The following is a 17679-nucleotide window of genomic DNA, read 5'->3' as shown; positions in this document are numbered from 1 at the left end:
CGTTTTGGTAGGAATCATGTGGAGGCCATTGGCAAAACATGAGATTCTTACATGGTTTTTATTTTTCACCAATGGTAAAGCAGAAAATGTTTGGTTCAGGCCAGGCCAAGTAAATTCCTTGCATATGTCAGAAATATTAAGAGCTCTAACTCATTATGGCTGACATGGAAAAACATTCCTAAACGCTTATTTGGTGGTTTCAAGCCAGCTATCAGTGATCATAATTGTCTTTCCAAGACAGAGGTAAGGAGTAAATCTTACATCTCTTCCCTTTCCAATACCATATTTACCAGAACCACCATCTGAGGTCCATAATCTACTTTCTACTGAGGTACTAGATGGAACCTTTTATGAACTTCGAAAGCAAATACAGCAGCTATTGAGACAAAAAGCTGTAGGAACATGGGAGACTGGAGAATGAGAGATGTATTGTTACTGACAATAGTATTGATAAAATGCCCCAATTCACAAAAAAGTATTTTTTTAAAAATGAGATCTAAGTAACTGAACAAGGGTAACTATATAAATAACTGAATTGTACCAAGGGGGACAAAAATGTTGAATGTTTTAGGGATAGTTATCTGGTAAAACAGTGGAGTTTTACCACTGTTCCACCAAAGAAGAGGAACCAAAGAGGAGCAACAAGTGGGAAAGAAGATAAATTACAGAACTACATTAAGAGTATTCTGAGTAAGGAATCCAGTTGTAATGTGTCAAAATGTACACTGGGAATTCATATATTGCATATTTTGCAAGCCGCTATATATTTTTTTAATTGTTGGAAGACAAAGCAGCCACAACAACCACTTTCAACTATCTGGGCCACCACTTCAGAGGAGGTGCTTAATTTCTACAAATCAGACAAGCTAATTTTGCTTTAAATATTTTATATAGGTAGAAGTATGTAGGCTATATGTAATATGAAACTAAATAACTAGCAATGATGCAGTAAGCAAACATTCGTGTGTGTGTGTGTGTTAACAAGCCACACGGTTTTATTTTCCAGCCTCCTCCCAACTGCTCCCAACTGCTCCACCCTCTGGACTTTTGCCAAGGCAACTCAACTTGTCCAAACAGGACACACTTTGATAAAAATTTCGCTCACACCCTGTCCTTCGGTGAGGCTAGTGAAGCAATTGATTTCTCCATGCAAATAAGGACAGGTGCACAGTTAAAAGTCCAAGCAAACTTCCAAGGCACTTCCTGGAACTGTAACCTAGTAGAAAAGAGAGAGAGAGAGAGCAAGCGTGTGCCAAGGAACCTGGAGAAAGGAAATATAATTTATGCACTTGATTTAAGAAAGATTAATCTTCCGACGGAATCAGGACACGACCCAGGCAAAGTTAAGTACTTTGGAGCATGCTCCGACTCTTTCAGCATGGAGATCCCATTGATTTCAACAGCTGAGATTTCAACAAAATGTGTTATATCTCATTAATTTCAATGGAGAGTTGGACTCAAATGGAATTTACTCCTGAGGAGACCTGTTTAGGATTGCACTGTTAAAATGCTCCAGACATATTTTCATACGTTGCTGTTGTTGTTGGTTGTTGTTGTTGTTTGTATACCATCCTATATCCAAAGATCTCAGGGAGGTTCACAACATAAAATGTCAATATACAAAACACAAATACACAATTGAGACAAAGACAACTCAATAATCCCCCCTATTTTGCCTAATCAAGACTGTATTTGCTTCTTCCTGCATGGATCAGCTTGGCTCCAAGCTACCTGAAGGGCTTGCTTTCTCCCACATGCATCTACCCATCCTTTTAAGATCTATAGACGAGGGACTTTATGGGGGCTGCTACTTTCTAGCAGCACAGTTTATGCATAGCACGCAACAGGGCTTTTTCCGTGGTAGCACCCTGCCCTGAGACATTAAGATGGCTTTCTCCTTCCTTCTCCATACAATATTTGCAGATGGTGAAGAACCATTTTTCAACAGCTTTTGGATTTACTGCTTGTTAGAATGGGATGTGTCTCTTTGCAGAAAAAAATACGCCCCCTTAGGTTTTATGCTGTACTAATGCTGTGTTATTTTGCTGTAGTCTAGTTGACTACAACACAATTTGGCGGACACAGATGCCAGCCCTACGCCAAGTCTACTCAGGCAACATTATTTATTACAGGACCTGATCATGTCATCCACATCGTCAGGAGTCCATTCGCCTGAGAATATTCCAGTGTGAAATATACAATCACCTGCTGAGAGTACCTTTTGCATTACACATTGGACAAGCAGACAAGTCTCTACGCAAAAGAATAGATGGACACAAATCTGGCATGAGAAATGGAAATAGTGAGAAACCGGGTGGGGGTGGGGGTTATTTCAGCCTCCCAGGACACTGTGATCTTAAGGTGACCACATCGGAAACCAAGGAACTTCAAAACGCATCGTGAAATGGCTGGATTACAATACATCAAGAGGTTCAGGTCTATGACATGTGGACTGAACTGGCACAATATATATTTTTAATCACACTCCCAAAAGTATTAAGTGGCCCATCAATGCCAACACACAAACATAATTTTATTTGTATGCTGTCTTTCCACAGATCAAACCATGCTCAAGGCGGCTTACAGCAGTGTTTTTCAACCACTGTTCCGCGGCACACTAGTGTGCCGCGAGATGTTGCCTGGTGTGCCGTGGGAAAAATTGAAAAATTACTTTATATATAGTCAATATAGGCACAGAGTTAAATTTTTTAACATTTTCTAATGGTGGTGTGCCTCGTGATTTTTTTCATGAAACAAGTGTGCCTTTGCCCAAAAAAGGTTGAAAAACACTGGCTTACAGAATGCAGAGAAAAAACACATAACTGCAACGTAACAAAAGCAGTCATTAGCAAGAAATAAACATTAAAAAATACACAACCCAACTCAACCATTTCTGCATAAATCATAAGATCTAAAGACACAAAAAACCCAACAGCAACGACCCCCTGCGAACAAAACCCTCCAAGCAAGACCACCAACCCAGCATGTCCAACTCATCAACAAATATGAATGACAACCATTAATAACACAGTTACCCCTTTCTCTACTTGTCTACATTTCAATTCCTTCTGATCTGTCTGCTTTGCTTGCAAGTCTCTCCCACTTTAACTCTGGGTAACACTTCATAATCTTGCCAACCCAGCAGTTCAAAAGCACGTCGAAGTGCAAGTAGATAAATAGGTACCGCTCCGGCGGTAAGGTAAACGGCGTTTCTGTGCGCTGCTCTGGTTCGCCAGAAGCGGTTTAGTCATGCTGGTCACATGACCCGGAAGCTGTCTGTGGACAAACGCCAGCTCCCTCGGCCTATAGAGCAAGATGAGTGTGCAACCCCAGAGTCGTCCGCGACTGGACCTAACGGTCAGGGGTACATTTACCTTTAACACTTCATAAATCTAATGAAGAGGGCAATAGTCATGAAGACTTATTCCACAGCAAAGTGGTTAGCCTTTAAGATGCCAGAAGGCTCATCAAAAATGCTGATGGTCTCTAAATGTACAAACCTTTAAATGCTCTGATCAGGCTTATTTAGTAGCATTGTAAATGTTCTGCTACACACAGAAAGAAAATTCAGGACAACCACAAGGAGACACAATCTTGGTAAATATGTAGTAGAGCCTGCTTCTAGGAAAGGAGCTAGACATAGCAGAATAGAGCGCAGGGATCCAGCATCTACACATTTCAAGGCTATGTATGGCCTTGGTCCATACTATGTGGAAGAGGAATGCTGAAAAACTCGCCTTAATTGGCATTTCCGCATGTGAGCAGGGATAAAGAAAATATCTTCCAGTGGTGTTGGGAGGTTCCACTTATGGTTTTCAAAACTCGTGCCCCAAGTGCTGTTGGAAGAACTTAATTTGGGCTTCATAAACTCTTCTGGAGTTTCAAAACTTCTAACATCTGCTTCCACTATCTCTGGGTTCTTATACCTCTAAGGCTACAATTCCAAGAAAGTGTTCCAGGAAGTAAGAGTGCTTCCAGAATGACGACTTCTAGAGCTACCTAGGCTCTGCAATTCTGGGTCACTGCACTTGTTGAAACCATGTCTTTTTGCAAAGAATGACGAATGGCGCTATGATCCACACTTGCAGAGATTGTGTTTCTTCTGTTCCACCCCTTAAAAAAATAAACTTTTAAAAAGGAAACTTTTTTGGGGGGAGGGGAGGGATTCGAAAGAAATGGAAGACCATAGGACATCAGTAATTTTATAAATGAGTGGACACAGAACCGAAATAAACACTTTTTTGTAGAAGCACCCTAAGTCCCAGTGAAATCAGTAGGATGTATTTATGAATAAATATTTTTAAAACTGGGCTGAATCTTCAGAGGTTAGACCACAATTACGTTTTTCCTCCTGCACACTCTCCCCCCGCCCCCCGGCCTATTTGGTGTCCAGGAATGGCCCCATAGAAATCAGACAAAGAGGAAAAACAGGTTAGAATTCCAACTAATCCGGCCTAAGGATATTAGTGTCAAGTTAGTTGAGAAAGCACAACCTTACAACTGAAACTAGTACTGTCACTGGAGGATTAATATATAAACTTTAAAAAGTCAGGACTCACATGAGAGGTGTTTTTTTTTTTTTACGGTCCTTTTAGCAGCAGACCATTCTATTCCATTTCAATATTTTTCTTAAGAAAAAAAAAACATCCTATGACCTAAACCCAGCAGTTCGCCATATATAGGATTTGGGTTAAAATTCTTCAGGGTATCTTGGAAAAGGGTACAGAGCAGGTGAAAGAAAACATTTGCCTTTTCTTTGTAACTTGGGTCTTCAGTACATATTATGATGCCACTGTTTTCACCCAAATCTTAACCAATTAACTATATTAAACTCCACATTTGTATCAAATGGTTATTAAATCAGTAGTACAGGGTGGAAATGAAGAGAAAAACAACAGGGTCTCCTGGTATGTCCTGGGTAGGACCTTAAGGTCCTCAAATAATAACTTTTTGGAGGTCCCGAGCCACAAGGATACTAGGTTGGCTTCAACTAGGGCCAGGGCCTTCTCAGTACTGGCCCCGACTTGGTGGAACAGTCTGGCACAAGAGACCAGGGCCCTGCGGGATTTGGCATCTTTCCACAGGGCCTGCAAGACGGAGCTGTTCCACCTAGCCTTTGGGTTGGTTTCAGTTTAACCCTGATGTTTCATTCTTTTGGTGTGGTTGGTGGGCTACTTAAAAATGAGGCTGCAGTCTAGATTAAATTTTAAATTGTATTTTAATCTGTATTTTAATGAATTGTTTAATGTTTTTGTTGTGATTTTATTGGTGTTAGCCGCTCTGAGCCCGGTTTGGTGGGGAAGGGTGGGGTATAAATAAAAAATTATGATGATGATAATGATGATGATGGGAAAAGGGCTGTCAATCAACAACAACAAAAAGAAAATTGCCACTGAATAACTGGTTAATAGATGAAAGAAATTTAAACAACTCTTCATATTACCAAAACCACAGAATATGTGCCTTTGCAAGCTACTTAACAAAGAAGTCCCAACAAGCAAAAGCTACCATGTTAGATAGAAAAGCTATTAGAATTGCTTTTCCACACCAGTAGCAAAAGAAGACCCACAAAATATGAACGTGTTCCTCAGCGGATTGGCCCTACTGATTAAGTTTGGCTCTGACTGACGAATCAACTAAAGCTTTTGTTGATTAATATACCCAGTATAAATTGCAGGCACAAAAAAAATAAAAAATAAAATCTGAGAAACTGGGAGAAAAGCAGGAAATCGCAGAGGAATTTAGTCTGCAACAGGAAAACGCTTCACGAAGACCCCACAAGCCTGTATTCTATTTAATGCGGAACAACTTTTAGCCTTACGAATACAAATCCACTACCCATATACAGGAATGGTATGGTAAAAAAAAAATGTAATGAAGTTGTAATACCGTACAGTCACACTCAGATGCCTAGCTATACTAGTTTTTAATTCTACTATGATTTAGCAGTTTCCACTAAACTAAGACAATGCTCTCACATGACCCTGTGTGCAATTGCTATCACCCCCATTTTTACATGTACTCAACTTCACGGAGCGCCACCTCCATGGGACAATGTGCTCCCTTATCACAGCAGACCCTTATCTGCCTTCCTGTCTCAGCGACTTCTTTCAGAGAAACAGAGACACAAAGTTGAGCAAGAAGAAAGAGCAGGCTTCTGAAAACAAGTGAGGCATATATAATGGCATGACAATCTTTCCTTTCCAAGCAGAAGAGAAAGAGCAGCTTTTTTTTTTTTAAGACTTAACTTTTCCCAAAAAATAAAATAAGGACAAAAACACAGATGTGCACAATCTAGCTGCAGTGACATCAAGGGAACAACACCCAGCCCATAACAGGAGTGCTTCTGTTCAAGGATTCAGACGACCTGGAAAGGGAGCCCTGCAATGAATGTCATTCAGGTCTTGGGACAGGCAAGGTAGGAGGAAGAAAAGAAAAAGACCCCTTTCCCGCAACATTCTTCAGAATTCAGTACTTTTCCCAGCCCAGTGGAGTGGGGTGGAAGTTTCTGGAGTGTAAGAAAGAAGGGGAGGTTTTAAACCCTGCCATATACATCCCATTGGCCCTCTACTCCATGGGTAGGCAAACTAAGGCCCGGGGGCCGGATCCAGCCCAATCACACTCTAAATCTGGCCTGCGGATGGTCCGGGAATCAACGTGTTTTTACATGAGTAGAATGTGTGCTTTTATTTAAAATGCATCTCTGGGTTATTTGTGGGGCATAAGAATTCGTTCATTTTTTTCCCTCCAAAATATAGTCCGGCCCCCCACAAGGTCTGAGGGACAGTGGACCGGCCCCCTGCTGAAAAAGTTTGCTGACCCTTGCTCTACTCACCTTGTGGTGACTAGGAGAAGCAGGTCACTTAAGAATCATAGATTTGTTGAGCTGGAATGGACCCCATGTAAGAGTCCCCCAAGCGTGCAGAAATCCATACGGTATTTTTTGATGGCCCAATTTGGCTTCCAAATTGGGGATCTTTGATAGCAAGCCATATGTCATATCATATAATAAAATCACAAATCCCACTAGGCAGACCTAAGGTAGCTCCTTGAGTCCCAACCAGGATTTCTATCCCCTAAAAAAACCCCAACAACAATCAACCAGTCGCTCTTCTAGACAAGGGAAATATCTGCATTTTTACTCTGGGCACTAAGGCATACATATTAAACCGTGCTTAATAAATCATTGTAGGGCCTGGCCTTTGGGCATCGAGTCTTCCCCCTTCTCGGAAGCAAATTTCCCCCTCCCCTCTTAACTGAATTATACATTAGCCAGGATTTGAAACCAGACTTAAAGGTGGTTTTAAGCAGTAACCCTGGTTTAGTTTAAGACAGTAAGGGTTTTATCAATATACAAGGGTGACTGGCCCATAAGGGCAAAAGAAGATGTCATCCACCAACAGCCCCCAGTCCTCCACTTTCACTGCACAGTTTGAGCCCACTCTCCCTTTCCCTCTCTCTCCCCCTGCTTTCTGCATTTTTGTGGCCTGGCCCAACCCCATAACTCTCCAGGAGGAGGAAAAACCAGCTCCCCACCCACCCACTGCAAGCAAATTCCTACAGGGGGAAAAAAAGCATTCAGGTTGGGTGACAAGACCCACCAGCCCACAAAACAGCCTTCTTTCCTAGCCAAACAGGACAGAGTTATATGCACGGGTATTTGCTGCAATCTGCATAAACTGGTTCGTTTCACCCAACACTCATAACCAATCCACTGCAAGCAATTCAGAATATTCACACACCCCAACCCCACACCATGTTTACTCAGAATGGTGCCCCTGGCCCAATCAGAACTAATTCAAGGTGCTTTCAACCCATCACATTGCTGGTGCTGCAGTTAAGGAGACAGCAGCTTAGCCAAAAGGCTGCCTCGAAAGCAGCAGGAGGAATAGGCAAGTCAAAGGGAGGGGAGAGAACTGAAAAGATCCAAAAGGCATGGATTTCCTTTCGAATTTATGCTTTTGAATTATGGTGCTGGAGGAGACTCTTGAGAGTCCCATGGACTGCAAGAAGATCAAACCTATCCATTCTCAAAGAAATCAGCCCTGAATGCTCACTAGAAGGACAGATCCTGAAGTTGAGGCTCCAGTACTTTGGCCACCTCATGAGAAGAGAAGACTCCCTAGAAAAGACCCTGATGTTGGGAAAGATGGAGGGCACAAGGAGAAGGGGACGACAGAGGATGAGATGGTTGGACAGTGTCTTCGAAGCTACTAACATGAGTTTGGCCAAACTGCGAGAGGCAGTGAAGGATAGGCGTGCCTGGCGTGCTCTGGTCCATGGGGTCACGAAGAGTCGGACACGACTGAACGACTGAACAACAACAGCTCAGAAAAGCTCAGCCCACTGCCCAGTCTTGCTATTTCTGTCCCTGACTGCCTCGTTGACACTTTGCCCTCCCCAGTGGCGGACTTTGGTAACATGGCGCCCTGAGCAAGGACAAAAATTGGTGCCCCCTCCTCCTAAGTATTTCTTATTTTCACAAGAATTCCTTTGGGTACGGTTGCTTTTTTAGGGTTCTTCCCAGTAGGTACCTGTATCAATATAGGCATTATTATTATTATTATTATTATTATTATTATTATTATTATTATTATTTTGCACCTCCTTGTCATGATGCCCAGTTCAAGGGAACCACCTGCACAACCCCTAAATCAGGCATAGGCAAACTTGGCCTTCCAGATGTTTTGGGACTACAACTCCCATCATCCCTAGCTTACAGGACCAGTGGTCAAGGATGATGGGAGTTGTAGTCCCAAAACATCTGGAGGGCCGAGTTTGCCTATGCCTGCCCTAAATCTAGTGCTGCTCTTCCCCTCTCCACTGCTAATCTAGCCTCACCATCTCTCCCATCACCCAGTCCCTAGTTTTTCTCTTCCTCTCCACCACCACTTAAACACTGTGGTCTGTGCCAAGTGTATTTGTGTGTCCCTCTGGTGCAAAGTATGCTCTGCCTAGGGTGATTTCTGGCTCCACCTGCTGCTAGCTGCCCCCTTGGCACACAATGTCCTTTGCCCCATCAGCTCCACTGCCAATATTATCCATATAACCCTTTTGGTTATGGAGGCAGGAGGAGGAAAAATTGCTGTAAATGGGTAGGGCTGGAGATCGGGAGCGCACATTCCCACGGCCACTCGTATTATCTTAACAGAGGTTAAGTGTATGTCTACCGCAACAATATGTGAAATCATTCATGCGAGTTTGGACTTCTGGAACTGAGCAAGATGTGAAAGTCAGAAGGGAACATTACAGAGATATACGTGAATTGCGAAAAATCAAACCAGGGAAAAGGAGGAAGAAAGATGATGGGTATGGAAAAACGATTAAATAAGCTTCTTTTTTGGTCACTCTTCAGAGATGCAATTTGGTCATTCTCTGCTGTGCCAAGGCTTTTAAACTACATGCTCACCGCATGTACCAGACAGTCACACACACATAATTTCCATTATGGCTAACCTTAGCATTTAAAATATGCAGCACTTCTAGCGTTCTCTTTGGCTTACATAACTGTTAGGATAGCTACCCTTGGAATACATCAACAACTGTTATTAAAAACCCTAAAAGGAAGCCTTGGCACTAGACAGAGCCTTAACACAGGCAAGAGTTAAATTTGTCCCTTAACCCTGCCAAATGTCAAATTTTGAATTGGAAGCAATAAGCTTTGAAATGAAAACACAAAACTTCAATGCCTGCTACACAGAAGAGCTTCCTGCTGGTTAGAAGCATTGGCTATTACAATAACCTGTCTTTCCAAAATATATGATTTAATTATTAAGTATGTCTCAGGAATTATGTATCTTTAACTTACAATGAATAGCAAAATCACCTACACTTACAAACATTAGCTTCAAATACCTGATTTTAGTTCACTGCCAAGAACGGTCCTAATAAATAAATATACAAAAGTCCAGTTATTTTTATTTTTAAAAAGAGGCAGTGGCAGTGTAATATTAAAGGATGGACCAGGTTGATATGTGATCATTAGAATGATCAACTACGTTATGCCTGACTAAAGCGTATACAAAATTAGTTACTTCCCAGTATCATGGTTGAGAGCCAGTGTGGTGTAGTGGTTAAGAGCGGTAGACTCGTAATCTGGTGAACTGGGTTCGCATCTCCGCTCCTCCACATGCAGCTGCTGGGTGACCTTGGGCTAGTCACACTTCTCTGAAGTCTCTCAGCCCCACTCACCTCACAGAGTGTTTGTTGTGGGGGAGGAAGGGAAAGGAGAATGTTAGCCGCTTTGAGACTCCTTCGGGTAGTGATAAAGCAGGATATCAAATCCAAACTTTTCTTCTTCTTTTTCTTCTTCATTAAGTAGATTAAAATAGTGAAGCAAGGCGATAGCCTTCAAATTTCTAAACACTAAACTTGTTCACACCCATCAGTATCCACACTATGGAAGGCACTAGTCAGGTGTAGCCAACATAGTGCTGTCCAGATGTTGTGTATCTCAACTCCCATCATCCCTGTTAGCTGAAAGTGTAATCCAAAACATCTGGGAAGCACCAGATTGGCTACCCCTGCATAGAATTCAGGCGAGGGTCACAGGCTTCATTGCTTATCTGCCTCAAATTTATTTGCCTATAGAAAGCTTATCACATGGGGGACAAAGTATTTTAGCATACCCTTCTCCTTAATATGCTTATAGAAAACAAGCAGAAGGTTCTTTTTAAAAAGGGGGAGGGGGCAGGAATGTGTATTTAAATAAGCAACCTCCATCTGCATGAATTGGCATGATCCTAGGAGACTAAAGTAGGCCTACATGTCTTTTCTGAATTTGCAAAGGGCTTATAGTCTTGTATTCCAATCCTTAACACAGAGGAAGTATAGAATACTGTATCCAGTACTAAGCAGGCATTCCTTTTTTACACTTGGAGCTGCTCTGACAGCTTATAAGGTACAGTATTTCAGCTGATAATTTTGTTGGTCTTTATTAACATGATGCAGAATTTTAATATTATCCCAATCAGAAATCTAACGTCTTTGCAGGAAAACAGGTTGTTTTTTCCTTTTTGAAAATAAAAACTTACCAAAAGATTAGCTTCTGTTATATGCACAAATATGTTCTTGAAATTCATATTTCCGAGAAGAAGAAAAATGCAAAATACCTGAAGTGTATCTCTAAGAAGAATGGGAACAACAACCTAAAGTTACTAAAAAAAATCCCACATTGATCTCAGTTGGAAAGAGTGGGAAACGCTTGCTTGAAATTAATGGAACTGAGGGAATATTTAACTTCGGCTAATTGTGCCATATAAGCCCCAATTCAGATCTTATTACATGTAGTTTTGCATGACTAGTTGCACCAGAATGTGGTTGCAGATGTGCAGCTAAATGAGCATCCTGCTGAAAGTAGTATCATGCAGGTAGATACTATCTGCATCCACATGTATATCCAATTTACATCAATGGCCCCCGGTTCCAGCAAATGCTAGCATGCAAAAAGCCTGCTTCCATGTACAAATCTCCTTATCTAGGTAAATACAGAATACAGTGGTACCTCGGGTTACATACGCTTCAGGTTACATACTCCGCTAACCCAGAAATAACGCTTCAGGTTAAGAACTTTGCTTCAGGATAAGAACAGAAATCGTGAGGTGCTGGCACGGTGGCAGCAGGAGGCCCCATTAGCTAAAGTGGTGCTTCAGGTTAAGAACAGTTTCAGGTTAAGAACGAATTAAGAACGAATTAAGAACTCCAGAACGAATTAAGTTCGTAACCAGAGGTACCACTGTACTAGTTAGATGTGAAATGCTCCATCAGTAGTAAAACCCAATTAATAATAATAATAATAATAATAATAATAAAGGTGGTCAAATTTCTCTTTCTGAACTTCCCCTTGGAATGTTTTCTTTCTCCCTCTTTTCCTTGCGAACGCGTCCTTGCTTCCCAATCGGATACAATATTTCATTCAAACGAAGAATGCTTAGTTTTTCGCATTGCAAAGAGAAATTTTAATTCCCTGCTTCACATGCAGATTAGGAACACTTGCATGAAGTTCACAGAGATCTGTTTTACTAGGGTTGTAAGTGAAAAGGCTGGACAGTCATTTTCCATGAGTGGTTTGGGAACATGACACACAGCCTTATGGCAGAAGTTAAATTCTGGAGTTAAAATATGGTGTGCCTCCAAACACTATTAATTTCCCAATTCTATGAAACATTTTGCTTTGGGTAGGCGTTAGGCTTTCCCCCATCTTGCCTAAAATGATGAATGTGAAAGGCTTTGATCACTTGAATGTATTTTATATATTTTAAGTACCATTTTTATCACCACCATAGAGAGGTAAAGCTTAACCAAAACTATGTTTCCTAGAAAAAAACACCTTTCAGAACAGATGTTGAATTTACAGTACATGCATTAGTGAGTGGTCTGCTTTTTTTTTAAAAAAAAGAAAAACTTTTAACATTCATGGATTTCAGTGAAACTACTTCCAATTCACACCACTGCTTCCCTCCCCTTTTTGAAGTCACAAAAACCTGTACCTCCCCAATTCCAGCCAAGTATCCTTAATTGCGCACTGTAGCACAGAATGTGGGAGTTTAAATGCTAACACAGGCTCCTTGTGGTGACATAACACAGGCTGCTTAGGCAATCGTTGAGTGTGTAGAGACATGATAATTCGCTGGGTGGAGACTGGGAGTTGTAGGGCAGTGACAAGGGGCTGTGGCTGGGCTACTGATCTACCAGAAAACAGCCCGAAACAGGAAAGAGCACACATATGCTACTTGGAATGTATGACGCAAACCCCAGCCTTGAAACAAAGAACAGGAAACAGCTCTGCTGGCTGGGCTGGAAAGAAAGCAGAGAAACATTTGGGTGGCCTCCCCTGACCCCTATATTCATGTGCAGCTGCGATTTAACAAACAAACAAACAAGCAAGCAAAGTGGGTGTGACGTGTAAAGTCTCTGGGTGTGAAAAAACATAACCTGCCTCAATATCGGAGGCCTGCCCTTGACAAACACCAGACTAATATCTATATGGGACAATATAACCACTGAGATATGAAATCTGGGAGATAAATGGCACCTTAAACCTAGGTTATGGGTGCCGCAACGGAATATCTAGGTGCACCTTTTTTATAACATGAATACAACCTTGAAAATGAATGAACTGCAGCTAAAATCTCACATTCCTTTTTCACATGGTCTAGTCCTCATCTGAAGGCTGCAAACAACAAAGCCATACTTCCACTGCCCAACCCCCTAATATTCTTACGAGAGTTTCCTTCTCCAGTCCTCAGAGAGTGGCTGGAAGTGGAGAGGCAGAAAAAGGCCCTCCTTTCGTTCCAGCAGTGGCAGTTTTAATCTGAAATCTTAGGCGCAGCAGTACTGCTCCCAGAGCTCAGAAACTGGCCGCATTCATGAAATTCCCTGCTGCAAAACGCGCCTAGAAAGATGGGAGTTTCGAACGCTGACCACAACATGCAATTTCCTTCACACCCACCCTTTCCAGACAGCTCGGAATAATTAACTCTGGACTTCCCAAGCATTCTCATGTTTTAAAAAAATTCTGAAATACAAAAACAAACTTTGCTATCAAGGGTTGAGGTGGACTCTTGCTCCCAATAAAGTATCCCCCCAACCCCCCCGAAACAGCCATTATTTTATTGCACTTTCTAGCCTCCTTTCTCTACTTGTACAAGATCTCCTTAATATGAGAGGTCACTACAAACAATCTGGAGCTCCAATAATAGTGCCTAAAATTTATTGGAAATAAAAGTTGGTGCACCAGACAGTAGCCTGGTTTGCATGACATGCAAGCTCAAGTCACAGCTTACCATGGTTCTGCAGGCTGCAAGCAAGTAGAGTGAGGCCACTTTTGCTATCCTGGCATTTCTGCTGCTGTGCTAACCCATGTCTTGGCTCAGCGTGTCAGCTGAAGCCAGACTCATAGTTTAGTTCTCTCCAGACTAACCATGAACCGTAATTAAGGTTTGTCCTATGGTTTATGGCTCATGGTTTGCCTATGAGAGCTTAGTCACGAGCCCATGTTTTAATGAGACACTAAGGCAAACCATGGCTTAGCTCAGCACAGCAGCAAACAACCAAGGAGGATCAAAGTGGTGGTTGCACTAAGTGGCATACATTTGCACTAAGTTTAGCATGGTGCGTAAGCCAGACAAAAACACCGAGACATACGGTGAGCTTATTTGGATATCACAATAAACCATGGCTCAATCGTGACAAGAATGAGAGTCAGAAAGTCTTGGGTGCTGGTTCCGATTAAATGACAAGTTGAGGTCGATCGAACAAATTGTGGTTTAAATTTAACCATGGTTTGTTTGAAACAAACCAACTTCAAACCAAGGGTTATGAAACTGTCTTTGTTTGAAAGAAAATAAAGTTAATCAAAAGCAAAAGCTTCCAACTCCTCTTGGAACTGGGGGGAGCAAAGGGGAGAGGGGAACCGTAAGTGTCCAAGGCTTGCTCCCATCACGATAGCCATGGACCCACAGATGGGCCACAAAAACCTCCAGAAAAATACCTGTTGCCCATTTTATATCTGATTGATTTCTACATATTATACTATTTTATATGGCATATTCATATTTCACATATTATGAACTAGATCAGTAGAACAGGTCATGCAGCCGTCTACTATGCCTGATGCAAGGGCATAAGGATGTCCTATTTTCTGTTGACAAGCATCCTAACAACCAAGTGCAGATTTGAACTTTGATTTGGGTCTCAATCACTAAACTTGCTGCTATAGATTCCTCTTTACACTAGTCTAGTCTAGTCTCTGTTTGGAACCATGTCTGGATATGGTTGCTCCTAACAGACATGCATTTTCTAATGAGAACATCTGTTTTCAAATTTTCTTCAGAAATAGGCACAAACTCTATTTACCGTGCAATTCTATAACATTTACTCAGAAGCACCACTGACATCAATGGGGTTTTCTCCAAAGTGAGTGTGCACATAGAATTACAGCCTTAGGTTGGCACAAGTCTGCCCCCTCCGCCAAAGAAATAACATTCTGTGAATGTTGCTAGTTTATAATAACTTTGGTGTTTGCAAAAACAGGAAGGCAGAACAGTAGGGCACACTTATAACCTGGTTGTTAATATTATTATTATTATTATTATTATTATTATTATTATTATTATTATACACAACTGTTATTCTCAGATATTATCTTGCTTTTCATATTTTTATCAGTATAAAATTCAGTCAAAGCAAAAAGTCTGCCTAGATACCTTTGCTTTGGTGAGGAAGGGAACTGGAGAAAAGAGTTTATCTGAAAGTATTCATATTACAAAACTGACCAACACATTTTAAAGCCTAGAGGCCAACGTTAGGTTGATGTACTTTATTCCTAGGTCAAAATATTGATCTTAACCAGATCCAAGTCTGGATCATGCAAGCAACTCATTAGGCAAGCTATGGGAAAAGTTTTCAAAACTATGGGGGGAAAGTTACACCGCAAATTTTTGCCTTTTATAGAAAATAACACTTTTGTGGACTCAAAATGTTTCAAAGTACTGCATCTATGCAAGGTTCCGATTTCTCCAACAACCAGACAAAGGTGAGCCCTGGGAACTGTGGCACTTCCTGCCTTCACAAAAGGCCACACACACAACTGTGCAAGAGATGCTGCACACACACTTCAGTTGAGAGGTAACGCAGCATAATAAAAATGGACAAAGTGAGAGTTTGTGAATTGCTGCAGTAAGAAGAAAGCTAAATATTAGTCTAAATGGAATTGTGTTGTCTGGTGAATTTTAGCACGATTTCCTAAATAAAAACTGGGGATTCTTGCTAAAGTTATGTTCCATATGGAAATTAATACAAATATCCAAGATAAGCAGTAATGTTTTAAGCACAAGTAAAGCAACTTTCAGGAAAGAAAGAAGCCAAGTGCTCGTGTCCCTTTCAATTATTCACATTTAAAGTCATGCACAAGACTCTTTTTAAAAATTTAACACCAGAACCTAGATGACTTTGGAGTGTGTGTGGATGTTGTTGTTGTTTTAATGGATATACGCTGCTCTCTGTCAGCCAATGAGGATAAAACATGGACAAGCTACTCAATGCAGTTATTCAGCAATGCAATTATTCTTATTGTAAATCAACTGAAAATACACATGACATCTCCATGTCAAGACAAGCATGTAATGGGAAAAAGCAACGAACTCCTGTTCAAACTTATGTTGTGCACATTAAGTTTTCTTTCCCAAACAGCAACTAAACTGATGATTGAAATAGATTTATCCCCTTCTTTTTTTGGGGGGGGGACACGACCTCTAAACAGTAGAACCTTAAGAGAACGTCTCACATTGCACATCAATGTTACTTGAACCAAAAAAGCTATACAAATGTGTTCTCTTCTCTAGCATGGTATGTAGTGTCTAGAAACGGACGTAATTCACACATCTTGATATATACTTCTCATTTTTCCTCCTATGAAGAGATAACAAAAGCAGCAACCCCCTGATCAACTGACACCTTAATTATTTAAATGGCAGTTCTCCAAGGATGTTATGATGCAGGGCTGCCCTTTTGTTTTGAGCATCCTATGCAGCGAAGCCCGAAGTAACCTTAAGGATCGCAAAGACACACGGGGCAATGTCCTTTCCCACTTGGGAGGGAGAAGAAAAGTATCCCGAGTCTAGTTAGCGGCAAACTCTTGTCGAAATAAAGCAATCCAGTAGCTCCAGGTGTTTCTTTTTTAAAAAAAAGCCCCTCAGGAAAGCTGCGGCAGATGGGATCTTTGTTCGACGGCTCTCATCCCCACAGCTCCAAATGACAGGAGGAACGGTTCGTATTTCAGAAGGCAGGGAACAGAAAAGCAAAAGGAGGAGGGAGACACACAAACACGCACACACTGCAGATCGGTAAAACACACGTGAACGCCAAAACTGCGGCGTTCCTTCAGCTACGGGGCAGCTGCGACTCCAAATGGCAAGGCGTCGCTCTCCCCCCACCCCCGAGGGGTGGGTCATGGAGACAGATCCCAAGGCCACCCCCCGCCCCACAACTTCTGCAGCTGCACAAACACTCTCGCCGGAGCGCCCCTAAGTCCCTCGGCCCGGCCGGCGCGTGCGCCCCCAATTCGCCACCACGCCAACCAAGAGCGCGCGTCCAGGAGCCTCTCCATTTCCCCCCCTCGTGTGGAGCACCTTCCCTCCGGCCTCCCCGCTTCCCCATCCCTTCTCCCAGACACCTCTCGGCCGCCGCCGCCGCCAGACACGTCGCTTTCCTCAGAGCCGCCGCCACCACATTTGCCTCCTCCCCTTCCCTTCGCGCGACTTACTTTTCTCCCCTCTCTCTTAACTTGTCCAAGCAAGAAAGCAAATCTAGGCGGCGACGCCACTGCAAGAAGTTTGCAGCTTAAGTCGGTGGTGCTGTTGTCGTTCTCGTTGGGTACTGGTAGCGGGGGAAAACCCTCCTTCCCTCTCTTTCTCTCTTTCTCCGCCCTCGAGGGGGAAACCCGGGGGTTTCTCTCTCCCGCTTGGCCGCTGGGTGCCTCGTCGCGAGGAGCGTTTAGTCCGTCGGCGGCGCGTCCGTCTGTCAGCTCGTCGCGCCTCTGCCCTCGCCTTCTGCTCTCTTCTTCTTCTTCTTCTTCCCCCCACCAACCTCCAAGGCAGGCTCCTGGCACTAGGCAGCGCTGTCACATGACGCCGGCGCCGCTCGCTCTGCCAGGCTCCCTTGGCCGGCGGGGTAGCTAAG

The 17679-nt window shown here is 42.5% G+C and overlaps 1 protein-coding gene across 1 annotated transcript in view; it reads right to left on the bottom strand.

The window, feature by feature from the left end:
• KLF3 (Kruppel like factor 3) overlaps positions 1–17388 on the bottom strand; it is a 42006-nt gene extending 24618 nt beyond the window's left edge. Inside the window, exon 1 of the mRNA XM_033159773.1 lies at positions 17264–17388. The gene's annotated coding sequence lies outside the window, so the exon portion shown is untranslated. The remainder of the gene's footprint in view (positions 1–17263) is intronic.
• Between the last annotated feature and the right edge of the window lie 291 nt (positions 17389–17679).

Source organism: Lacerta agilis, chromosome 9 (assembly GCF_009819535.1).
Source record: "Lacerta agilis isolate rLacAgi1 chromosome 9, rLacAgi1.pri, whole genome shotgun sequence".
NCBI lineage: Eukaryota > Metazoa > Chordata > Lepidosauria > Squamata > Lacertidae > Lacerta > Lacerta agilis.
Note: the sequence above shows the minus strand (reverse complement) of the source record. Positions and strands in the feature narration are given on the sequence as shown.